Raw genomic sequence first — 12446 nt, 5'->3', positions numbered from 1 at the left:
CCTTTGGTGTCTGGCTTATTTCTCTAAGCAAAAATTTTTGTTATTGTATTTTTTTTTGTTTTTTATAGAAGCATAATTAAAATACAGTGTTATATTAGTTTCAGGTGTACAACATGATTCACCAGTTCTATACACTACTCAGTGCTCACCACTGATAAGTATAATCACCAAACATCATCATTACAATATTATTGACTGTATTCTCTGTGCTGTATTATTCATCTCTGTGACTTACTTATTATGTAACTAGAAGTTTGTATGTCTTAATCTCCTTTATCTATTTTACCTATCCCCCCCACCTCCCCTCTGGCAACTACCATTTTGTTCTCTGCTTTTAAGAGTCTACTTTTTTGTTTGTTTGCTTCTTTGATCATTTGTTTTGTTTTTTAGATCCCACATATAGATGAAATCATATGGTATTTGTCTTTCTTTGAATTACTCCTCTTAGTATAATACCCTCTAGATCCATCCATATTGTTGCAAATGTTGTTACAGATCTCATTCTTTTTTATGGCTAATATTCCATTGAATATATACACCTCACTTACTAATCTATTCATTTATTGATGGACATGGGTTAATTCTGTATCTTGGCTATTGTAAACAATGCAGCAATAAACATAAGGGTGCATGTATCTTTTCAAATTAGTGTTTTCATTTTCTTTAGGTAAATCCTCAGTAGTGAAGTTACTGGATCACATAGTGTTCTTTTTTAAATTTTTTGAGGAATCTGCATACTGTTTTCCACAGTTGCTGCACCAGTTTACATTCCCACCCAGTGCACAAGGGTTCCTTTCTATCCATAAGCAAACATTTTTAGAGGTCCATCCATGTTATAACATATATCAAATAAGTAAGTATGATTCCTCTTGCTTTGTTTTTTCTCAAGATTGCTGTAGCTATTTGGGATCTTTTGTAGCTTCAAATGAATTTTTATTTTGTTTCTATTTCTGTAAAAAGTGCCATTGAAATTTTGATAGAGATTACATTGATCTATTGATCACTTTGCTTGTCTTCTTCATCAATGTGTATAATCGTCAGTGTATACATCTTTCACCTCCTTGGTTAATTTTATTCCTGAGTATCTTATTTTGGGAGATGCTATTATAAATAAGATTATTTTCTTAATTTGTCTTTCTGATCATTTATAATTAGTGTATAGAAACACAATTCATTCTGTGTATTGATTTTGCATCCTGCAACTTTACTGAACTAGTTTATTAGATCTAACAGGTTGTTTTGGTGGCATCTTTATGGTTTTTTATGTATATGATATTATCATCTGCAAACACAGATAATTTTATTTCTTCCTTTGTATGCCTTTTGGCTTTTTGTCTTACCTCATTGCTCTAGTTAGGACTTCTAGAACTATGTAAAATAAAAGTGGCAAGAGGGGCATTATTGTTTTCTTCCTGATCTTAGAGGGAAAACTTAGCTTTTTATTATTGAGCTATTGTTAGTTGTGGGTTTGGCATATATGACCTTTCTTATGTTGAAGTATATTCCATCTATATCCAACTTATTGAGAGCTTTTGTCATGAAAGGACGTTGAATTTTGTTAAATAATTTTCTACATCTATTGAGATGATTATATGATTCTTATCCTTCATTTTGTTAATGTGGTATATCACTTTTATTGATTTGTGTATGTTGAACCATCCTTGCATCCCAGAAATAAATCTTAACTTGATTTGGTGTATGATCCTTTTAATGTATTGTTCAATTGTTTGCTAGTATTTTGAGAATTTTTGCATCTATGTTCATCAGGAATATTGACCTGTAATTCTCTTGTGTGTGTGTGTGTGTGTGTGTGTGTGTGTGTGTGTGTGTGTGTGTGATGCCCCTGTCTGGTTTGATATCAAGGTAATGCTGCTCTCTTGAAATGAGTTTGAAAGTGTTCCATCCTCTTCAATTATGGGAAAGAGTTTAAGAGAGATTGGTATTAGTTCTTCTTTAAATGTTTGGTAAAATTCAGCAGGGAAGCCATCTGTTGCTGGGCTTTTCTTTGTTAGAAGGTTTCTGATTCACCGAATCAATCTCCCTCCTTGCAATTGTTCTGTTCTGATTTTATATTTTTTTTTATGATTCTATGTTGGTAGGTTGTATGTGTCTAAAAATTTACGCATTTCTTCTAGGTTGTCCAACATGTTGGTGTATAATTGTACATAGGAGCTTTTTATGATCCTTAGTATTTCTGTTATTTTAGTTATAATGTCTCCTCCTTCATTTCTGATTTTATTTGAGTCTTATCTTGCCAAAAGGTCATTGATTAGGTTTATCTTAAAAAAAAGTTCCTAGTTTTGTTAATCTTTTCTAGCATCTTCCTAGTCTCTACCCCATTTATTTCCACTCTGATATTTGTTATTTTCTTCCTCTACTGACTTTAGCTTGTTTTTTTTTTCTCTTTTTCTAGTTCTTTGTGGTTTCTTTTTAGATTATTTGAGATCTTTCTTTTTTTATGCATGCATTTATTGCTACAGATTTCCCTTTTAGAACTGCTTTGTTGCATTCCATTTTAGTATGTTTCTGTTTTCATTTGTCTCAAGATTTTAAAAAATTTCCCTATTAAATTCATCCTTGGTCCAGTGTTTGTTCAGGAGCACGTTGTCTAATCTCCATGAATTTGTGAACGTTTCAAATTTCCTCAATTTCTCAAAATTCCTTCAATTTTCCTGGACTTGATTTCTAGTTTCATACTATTGTTGTCAGAAAAAATACTGGATAGGACTTCAATCTTAAATTTGTTAAGACTTGTTTTATGGCCTACCTAACATAATATCTACCTTGGAGTATGTTTTATGTCTACTTGAGAAGAATATATATTCACTGCTATTGGACGAAATGTTCTATGTGTCTATTAGATTCATCTGGTCTAATACATAGTCAAGTCCACTGTTTCCTTGTTAATTTTCTGTCTATATCCTCTATCCATTATCAAAAGTGAAGTTTTAAAATGCCCTGTTACTGTATTGCTGTTTATTTCTCACTCCAAATCTGTTAGTATTTCCTTTGTATCTTTGGCTGCTCAGATGTTGGATGCGTAAATATTTGTAATTGTTATGCCTTCTTGATGAATTGACACCTTTATCATTATATAAGGACCTTCTTTGTCTCTTATTACAGTTTCTGACTTAAATTCTATTTTGTCTGCATAAGTATAGCTCTCTCTGCTCTCTTTAGTTTCCATTTGCATTGAACTTTTTTTCTTTTTTCTTTTTTTTTTTTTTTTGCATCTTTTCACTTCAGTCTATGTGTGTCCTTAAAGCTGAAGTGAGTCTCTTATAATTGGGTCTTGTTTTTTTATCCATTCAATCACTCTGTTATTTGATTGGGGGATTTAGTCCATTTACATTTAAAGTAATTATTAATAGTTGTGGATTTATTGCTGTCATTTTGTTAATTGCTTGCTTACTGTTTTTTAATATTTTTGTCCCTTTCTTCCTCTTTTGCTTGATTTCTTCATGATTGGATGATTTTTTTATTCATGTATGCTTTGATAAAATTCTCTTTATCTTTTGTGTATTTACAGAGATTTTTATTTTGTAGTATCAAGATGCTTACATAAAATATAACAGCCTATTTTCAGCTGATAACAACTTAACTTGGTTGCATACAAAAGCTCTACATTTTTATTCTCTTCCTCAACATTTCATGTTTTTTATATCACAATTTATATCTTTTTATAGTGTATCTATGGACAAATTTTTGTAGCCATTGTTATTTTAATGCTTTTGTCTTTTCAATTTTTTATTAGTTATAAGTGATTTATACACCACTATTTCAATATTAGTGTTTTCTAAATTTAACTATATTTACCTGATCTTACTAACATCCTTTTGGTTTCAGCTTGAAGAACTCCCTTTAATGTTTATGGTAAGGCTGACATACTGGTGATGAACTTCTTCAGCTTGTTTTGGAAAATATCTAGCTCTCTTTCAATTCAAAGGACAACTTTGCTGGGTAAAATATTCTTGTTTGGCATTTTGAATATAACCCCATCCTTCTGTACTGTTAGATTTCTGCTGAAAAATCCACCGATACTCATCTTATGGGGTTCCTTTGTACATAACAAGTTACTTTTTTCTTGCTACTTTTAAGATTCTTTGTCTTTAACTTTCAACAGTTTAATTTTAATGGGTCTCTGGATTCTCTTATTTGATATTCTTTGGTCTTCCTACATCTGTATGTCTCTTTTTTTGTACACTTTTGGGATGTTTTCAGCCATTACTTTTTTGCATAAGCTTTCTGGCCCCTTTCTCTCCCTCTCTCTCTTCTTCTGGGATACTGTAAAGCATGTATTGTATCCCATGAGTCCTTTAAGCTATCATCACTCTTTTTCATTCTTTTCTTTTTTGATTTCTGATTGTATGATTTCTACTGTATTTGAGCTCATTGATCTTTTCTTCCATTTGATCTAGTTTGCTGTTAAATCCTTATGTTGAATTTTTCACTTGAATAACTGTATTCTTCAGCCCTATGATCTCTGTTTGGTACCTTTTAATATTTTCTGTTAGAGAAATTCTCATTTTATTTATGCACTTCTTTCCTTATCTTAGTGAGCATCTTTATGACTGTTATTTTCAACTATTTTGGGGTTAACAACTCATCTCTGCTTCTTTAAGGTCAGTTTCTGAACATTTTGTTCTTTTGCTTGTTTATTTTCCTTGAGACTCTGCATTGGTTTCTACACATTACATAAAATAGTCGTCTCTCCCAGTCTTGACAGACTGGCTCATGGAGGAGATAAATCTTGTCAATCAGACTAGTCTGAGCTCTTGGTTGTCTCTCAAACCTTTGTGTTTGTCCAAGCTGCTGTATTTGTTCTTAGTGGCTTCCAGTAGATTAGGGTATGCTAAATCTGTCGCTATTCCAAAGTTTTGGGAAATGCCCACATACCTGTTTAGGTTCCTGGAGAGCAGCTACTTGCCTTTAGCTCCCTGATACAGGCTGTTTGGGATCCTGACCTTCAGTCAGCTGCTGGGAAACTCTGGATGTTAGATATGCAGCCCAACCCTTATCAGAGAGAAATCAAGAGCTGTGTGTTTTTGCCTACTCATTCTGTGCTGAGACAGAGGGGATAGTCACTGGAAATGCTTGTGCACCCATACAGAACTGCCTCTTTAATATGTGTAGTCCTAGGAGACTCATAAATGCCAAGCTTCATTAGCTCCCAGAGCTAGGTGCTTCAGGACCCAGTTTCTTGTTTGGCAGCCCTAACAGGGTGCTAAAGGGGTAAAAAAAAAAAAAAACAACTTCTTCTAGGGAGAAGCTGGAGACTTGGTTTGAATGTGCCCACCAGCTCTTTCATGTTCCTAGGAGGATTCCAGTAAGCTCTACATGTAGGCTGATTAGAAGCCAGAACCTCAGGCAACAGATGAAAAAGTATGCATCATGTCTCTTCCAGAAAGAAGCTGGGAGATGTGTGTTTTTGTCTCCTTCTTCTTCTCTGAGGTCAGTGTTTTTGTACAGGGAATATACATACAGCCACTTAAAAACTGCTTGTTTGTTATAGTTCTGTGGGAGTTATGAATTCAAGACCTGCTGGCTGTGAGAGCAAGTTGATTTGGGAGTCTGTCCTTTGGATCACAGCCATTAAAGTTGGGGTGCTAGATGCGTGGACATCCTTCCAGGGAGAAGCTGATGGCTTTGTTTTATTGTTGGAAGAAGCTGGAGGGAGACTATGGGGGAAGTGCCCATTAGCTTTTTCAGGCTCCCAGGAAGATCCCAGTCAGCACCCAGGAAGGTGAAGGCTGATTAGAAGGCAGATCCTCAGACAGCAGCTATGGACATGTGCAAACTCCTTCCAAGAAGAAAGGGGAAATGAGTATTTTTGCCTGCTTTCTCTGCACCAAGCCCAGGGGATAGCTGTGGGAAGTGCTTGCACACCCATTTAAAAACTGCTTCTTTGTTTAGTTTGGTCCTATGGAACTTGGGAATTCTGAGCCCTATCACAACTATCACAGCCAGGTAATTTGGAAGCCCATCCATCCCTTGGGTGGCAGCCTTAGAAATTGGGGCAGTAGATGTGTGATCCAAATTCTTCACTATAAAGGAAAAAAACAGAAGTTAAGAGTTCCCTCCCAACTGTAAGGCACTGTGCTAGGGGTCAGGTTTAGAGTGTATCTCAACCTTTCCTACCCATTTCAGTGTGAGTGTTTTCTCAGTTGTCCAATATGTTAGAATCATTCCACTAGTTTCCAGATTTCTCTCAAATGGAACTGATCAATGTGTAGCTGTATATTTAGTGCATCAGTAGCGGGGAGGGAAATTCAGGAGCCTCTTATCCACCATCTTCACACTATTTATTGACTGTGATAACACATGAATCTCCACATATGACAAAATTGATAGAATTACATATATACACACACACAAATGAATACAAATAAAACTGAAGAAATCTGAATAAAATCGTGTATTATATAAGCATCAATATCCTGATTGTGATATTGTTCTATAGTTTTTGTGAGAAGTTACTGTTTGTGGAAACAGTAAAGGATCAGTTATACAATTATATATTTATCTACAATTATTTTAATAAATATTTAGATTATACATAAAATCATATTTTCTTTATCCATTCATCCATGGATGGGTAGCTTAGGTTGATTCCATATCTTAACTGTTGTAAATAATGCGTCAATGAACATGAAAGTGAAGATTTCTTTTCAAGATAGTGATTTTGTTTTCTTAAATACCCAATATTACTAGATCATATTGTCATTCTATTAATTTTTTGAGGAAATCCCATACTGTTTTCCACTGTGGCCCTGCCAATTTACATTCTCACCAGCAGTGTATAAGGGACAACTTTTTTCCCACATCTTTGTCAATGCTTTTTATCTTTTGGATGATAGCCATTCTAACAGGTTATGAAGTAATATTTCACTGTGGTTTTGATTTGTATTTCCCTTATGATTACTGATGTTGAACCTTTTGTCAAGTACCTGTTAATCATCTGTATGTCTTCTTTGGAAAAATATCTATTTCGGTTCCTCTGTCCATTTTTAATTGGATTATTTGGATATTTTTCATTGAGTTGTATGACTCCTTCTATATTTTGTATATTAACCCCTTATCAGATATATGATTTGTTAATATTTTATCCCTTTCAGTAGGTGGCCTTTCATTTTGTTGGTTTCTTTTGCTGTTTATTTTGATGTAGTCCCATTCATTTATTCTTCTTTTGTTGCCTTGGCTTTTAGTGTCAAACTCTGAAGACATCACTTCCAAGACTAATGTCTAAGAGCTTACCAGCTATAATTTCTTCTAGGAGTTGTATGGTTTCAGGTCTTACATTCAAGTCTTTAACCTTTCTTAAATCTTTAAGAATTTAATCCAATCTGAGTTGATTTTTGTGTATGGTATAAGATAGTAGTCCAGTTTCATTCTTTTGCATGTGGCTGCCCAGTTTTCCCAGCACCATTTTTTTTATTTTTTATTTTTTTATTTTTTAAAGATTTATTTATTTGAGAGAGCGAGAATGAGAGAGAGAGAGAGAGCACATGAGGGGGGGGAGGGTCAGAGGGAGAAGCAGGCTCCTCGCCGAGCGGGGAGCCTGATGCGGGACTCGATCCCGAGACCCTGGGATCAGGACCTGAGCCGAAGGCAGTCACTTAACCAACTGAGCCACCCAGGCGCCCCCCAGCACCATTTTTTAAATGGACTATCTTTTCCTCATTGTATTCTTGGAATCTTTGTCATAAGTTAATTTAGCATATATGCATGGGCTTATTTCTGGTATCTATTCTGTTCCATTGATCTATTTGTCTGTTTTTATGACAATACCATACTGCTTTGAATACTATACCTTGGTAATATAGTTTGAAATCAGTGAATGTAATACCTCCAGCTATGTTCTTCCTCAAGACTGCTTTTGCTATTTGGGGTCTTTGTATTTCCATACAAATTTTAGGATTGTTTTCCATATCTGTGAAAAATACCATTGGAATTCTGACTGGGATTGCAGTGAACCTGTAGGTTGTTTTGTAGATGGACATTTTAATGATATTAATCCTTGCAATCCATGAACATGGTATCTCTTTTCATTTATTTGTGTCATCTTCAATTTCTTTCATTAATGTTTTATAGGTTTTAGGGTATAGGCCTTTCATCATCTTAATTAAATTTATTCCTGGGTATTTTACATTTTCTGATAAAATTATAAATGGAATTGTTTTCTTAATTTGTCTTTAGGATAGTTCACTGATAGTGTACAGAAATGCAACTGACTTTGTATCCTGTAATGTTACTAAATTCATTTATTAGTTCTAGCAGTTTTTTGGTGGAGTCTTTAGGCTTTTCTTTTTTATTTTTTTTAAGATTTTATTTATTTATTTATTTATTTATTTATTTATTTATTTATTTATTTATTTATGTAGTTGTGTGAGAGAGAGCATGCAAGAGAGAGCAAGCATGAGTGGGAATGGAGGCTGGGCAGAAGGAAAAGGAGGCTCCCTGCTGGTGCGGCATGGGGGGCTGGATTCCATGACCTCTGGAGCGTGACCTGAGGTGAAAACAGTTGCTTAACCAACTGAGCCACCTAGGCACCTCTCTTTAGGCTTTTCTATATATAAAATCATGTTATTTGTAAATAGTGACAGTTTTTTTTCCTCTGTTCTCATTTGGATTCATTTTATTTCTTTTTCATACCTAATTAAATGCCTAGAGCAATTTATTATGTTGAAAACTGGCAAAAAGACATACCTGTCTCATTCTTGATTTTAGAGGAAAAACTTAGTTTTTCACCATTGAGCATCATGTTAGCTGTGAGCTTGTTATATTTTTTATGTTGTTGAGGTACTTTTCCTCTATACCCAGTTTATTGAAAGTTTTTATCATGAATGAATGCTAAACTTTGTCAGATGCTTTTTCTTCATCTAAGTTAAACATATGATATCCTTCATTTTGTTAATGTGTCATATAACATTGATTGATTTGTGTATGTTGAGCCATCCTTGCATCACAAGAATAAAGTCTACTTGATCATGGTGTATGAACTTTTCAGTGTAATGTTGAATTCAGTTTATTAATATTTTGTTGAAGATTTTTTGCATCTAGGTTCATCAGGGATAGTGGCCTGTAGATTTCTTTTTTTTTTTCCCTATAGTGACCTGGTCTAGTTTTGGTTTCACAGTAATGCTGGACTTGTAAAGTGATTTTGGGATATGTTCCCTTCTATTTGTTAGAAGAGTTTGAGAAGGATTGGTATTAACTCTAAATGTTTGGAAGATTGCATCAGTGAAGTGATCTCTTCCTGTTCTGTTGTTTGTTGGGAGATTTTTGTTTTGTTTTAAGATTTTATTTATTTGATAGAGAGAGAGAGATGGGGGAGGAGCAGAGGGAGAGGAATAAGCAGGCTCTGTGCTGAGCACTGAGCTCAGAGCCTGATGCAGGGCTCCATCTCACAACCCTGGGTTCATGACCTGAGCCAAAATCAAGAGTCAGATGCTCAACCACCTGAGCCATCCGGGCACCCCTGTGGGGAGGTTTTTGTTTACTGATTCAATCTCCTTATTAATATTGGTATATTCAGATTTCCTGTTTCTTCATGATTCAGTCTTGGTAGATTGCATGTTTCTAAGAATTTATCCAATTCTTCTAAGCTGTCCAACTTGCTAGTGTATAACTTTATAGTAGTCACACGATCTTTTGTATTTCTGTGGTATCAGCTATAACATTTCCTATCTCATTTCTGATTTTATTTATATTCTCTCTTTTTTCTTAGTGAGTCTACTAAAAGCTTCTCAATTTTACCTTTTAATAATTCCAACTCTTATTTTTTGCTCTTTTTCTATCTATAGATCTGTTAAAATTTGCTTTATATATTTAGGTAGATGCATAAATATCTACAAATGAAATATTTTCCTGGACTCAGGAAAAGTTTCTCTGTAGGCTAAGTATCTTGTTCATTTATGACTAGGGAGCAAAGTGGGCATCAGTCTGAAGCATTATTCCTGAGTTCAAATCCCAGCACTTATGATTACTAGATATGTGATCAAATGTCATACACTTGGTTTCTTTTTTTTGTAAAATGGAAATGAAATAAAATAATAATGTCTACTCCCTACTAAGGTTTTGATGGTTAAGTGAGATAACCCAGTTTAAATATTTAGGGCAATGTCTATCATACTCTATGTATTTAATAAATAATGATTATTATTATTTTTAAATATAACAAATGTTTTTTGTATTTCCAGGTTATTTTTTTAACAACAAAATATACTTTCTTTAAACCGAACAAGAAAAAGTGTTCTAAATAATGGATTTGGAGGGAATCTGAGTGAAACAGTGTTTCTTTGTGTGATTCCATATCTGTAGAAACACATGCATGGTAACTTTGCTTTCACTTATCTTTTAGCAAGCAAGAAAAAAAGAAAATACACATCATGAATTTCTAGATTTTTTTTCTAAGTCTTTTAAAGTAATTTTTGTCATCAACTTTTATCTAATTTTATCTTTTGTCTGGTTCAGTTCTCTTTCAGGAGCACAAGGCTTTGCATAGGAAACTGAATAACCACTTCCTTTTTCCTTTGAAATGGATACATTTCCTGGCTCCTTAATTTTGGCATTAGTATAAGAGGTATGAAAACTCTTTCAGATTTAATAATGTAAAACAAATTGTGTCAGAGAACATTTGTATTGAATAGTTTAAAAAGGAAAACTGCATAAAATCACTTCCCTTAGCACATTGTAAGGTGTTTTCTTTCATCCTATCTTTAACAAAAGAGCCATTTAATTAATTCTATATTTGTTAACATTGGAGGCATGAATATATGAAATGGGCAAGATTGCCATAATAGTTTAATACTTTTTAAAAAAATCAACTGTTTTTTAGAACAGTTTTAGATTTACAGAAAAATACTGCAAATATAGTGCAGAGTTCCCATATACTCCCATGCCCATTTTTCCCTAAAGTAACATCTTATATTATATGGTACATTTTTGCAATTAATGAACCAATATTGACACAAAGTCTATGTTTTATTCCAATTAAAAATTTTTTATCTAATATCTATTTTTAGTTTCAAGATCCCATCCAGGATACCACATTACAATAAGCCACCATGCCTTCTTAGGCTCTTTTGTCTGTGGCATTGTTTTTTTTTTTTTTAATTTTTTATTGTTATGTTAATCACCATATATTACATCATTAGTTTTTGGTGCAGTGTTCCATGATTCATTGTTTGTTCATAACACCCAGTGCTCCATGCAGAACGTGCCCTCCTCAATACCCATCACCAGGCTAACCCATCGCCCTACCCCCCTCCCCTCTAGAACCCTCAGTTTGTTATTCAGAGTCCATCATCTCTCATGGTTCGTCTCCCCCTCTGACATACTCCCCTTTTCTTCCTCTCCTGTTACCTTCTTCTTTTTCTTTTTTCTTAAAATATGTTGCGTTATTTGTTTCAGAAGTACAGAACTGTGATTCAACAGTCTTGCACAATTCACAGCGCTCACCGTAGCACATACCCTCCCCAATGTCTATCACCCAGTGTGGCATTGTTTTTGATGACAAAAAGTCTCGTGGAGTTCTGGCAGGTGTTTTGTAGAATATCCTGAATTGAGGCTTATCTGATTTTTTTCATGATTAGAATGAAATTATACATTTTTGTAAGGAAGGCTATGAAAACGTGCCATTTCATGACATCATATCAAGGGTACCTACTATTAACATGATTTATCACAATTGATGTTGACCTTGATCAGATGGCTTGGTAGGATTTGTCCAATTTCTCCACTGTAAAGTTACTCCCTCCCGCCTTTTTTATATTGTACTCTTTGGCAGTATGACATTTTGCACAGCCCATACCTAAGGAATGGGGAACTATGTATTTCCCCCTAAATTCCTAACACCCACTAGTCCTTTTATTGTCTTATTACTCCCTTTTCCAGAATCTCATTTAAATGAAATCATATACTATGTAAACTTTTCAGATTGGCTTCTTTCACTTAGCAGTATATACTTAAGTTTCATCTATGTCTTTTCATTGGTTAATAGTTTTTGTTTTTTTTTAAATTACTGAATGGTATCCTTCATGTTGGTATACCAGTGTTTATTCACTTACATATTGAAGGTAATTTGGGTGGCTTCTAGTTTTTGGTGATTAAGAATAGATCTGTTATAAACATTCATGTGATGACATTTATACTGAAAAATTTTCAGAATGTTTGCATAAATGCTCATGAGTATGATGGATTTTATGGTAAAATTATATTTAGCTTTGTAAGGAACTTACAAAATGTCTTCCAAAGTGTTTATACCATTGTGCTTTACCAGTAAGAATGAGAGATAAATTATTGAACACTACATCTGAAACTAATGATGCACTATATGTTGGCTAATTGAATTTAAATTTAAAAAAGAAAAAAGAGTTACTCCTGCTCTGCATTCTTACCAGAAACTGGTAATGTCAGTTTTGGGATTTTACCTATTCTTAGAGGTA

At 34.0% G+C, this 12446-nt stretch overlaps 1 protein-coding gene across 5 annotated transcripts in view; it reads right to left on the bottom strand.

The window, feature by feature from the left end:
- ADAM29 (ADAM metallopeptidase domain 29) overlaps positions 1-12446 on the bottom strand; it is an 82129-nt gene that overhangs the window by 52764 nt on the left and 16919 nt on the right. The window lies entirely within an intron of this gene.

The sequence above is a fragment of the Zalophus californianus genome, chromosome 2, assembly GCF_009762305.2.
Source record: "Zalophus californianus isolate mZalCal1 chromosome 2, mZalCal1.pri.v2, whole genome shotgun sequence".
Classification (NCBI taxonomy): Eukaryota; Metazoa; Chordata; class Mammalia; order Carnivora; family Otariidae; genus Zalophus; species Zalophus californianus.
This window is presented reverse-complemented; position numbering and strand designations above follow the sequence as displayed.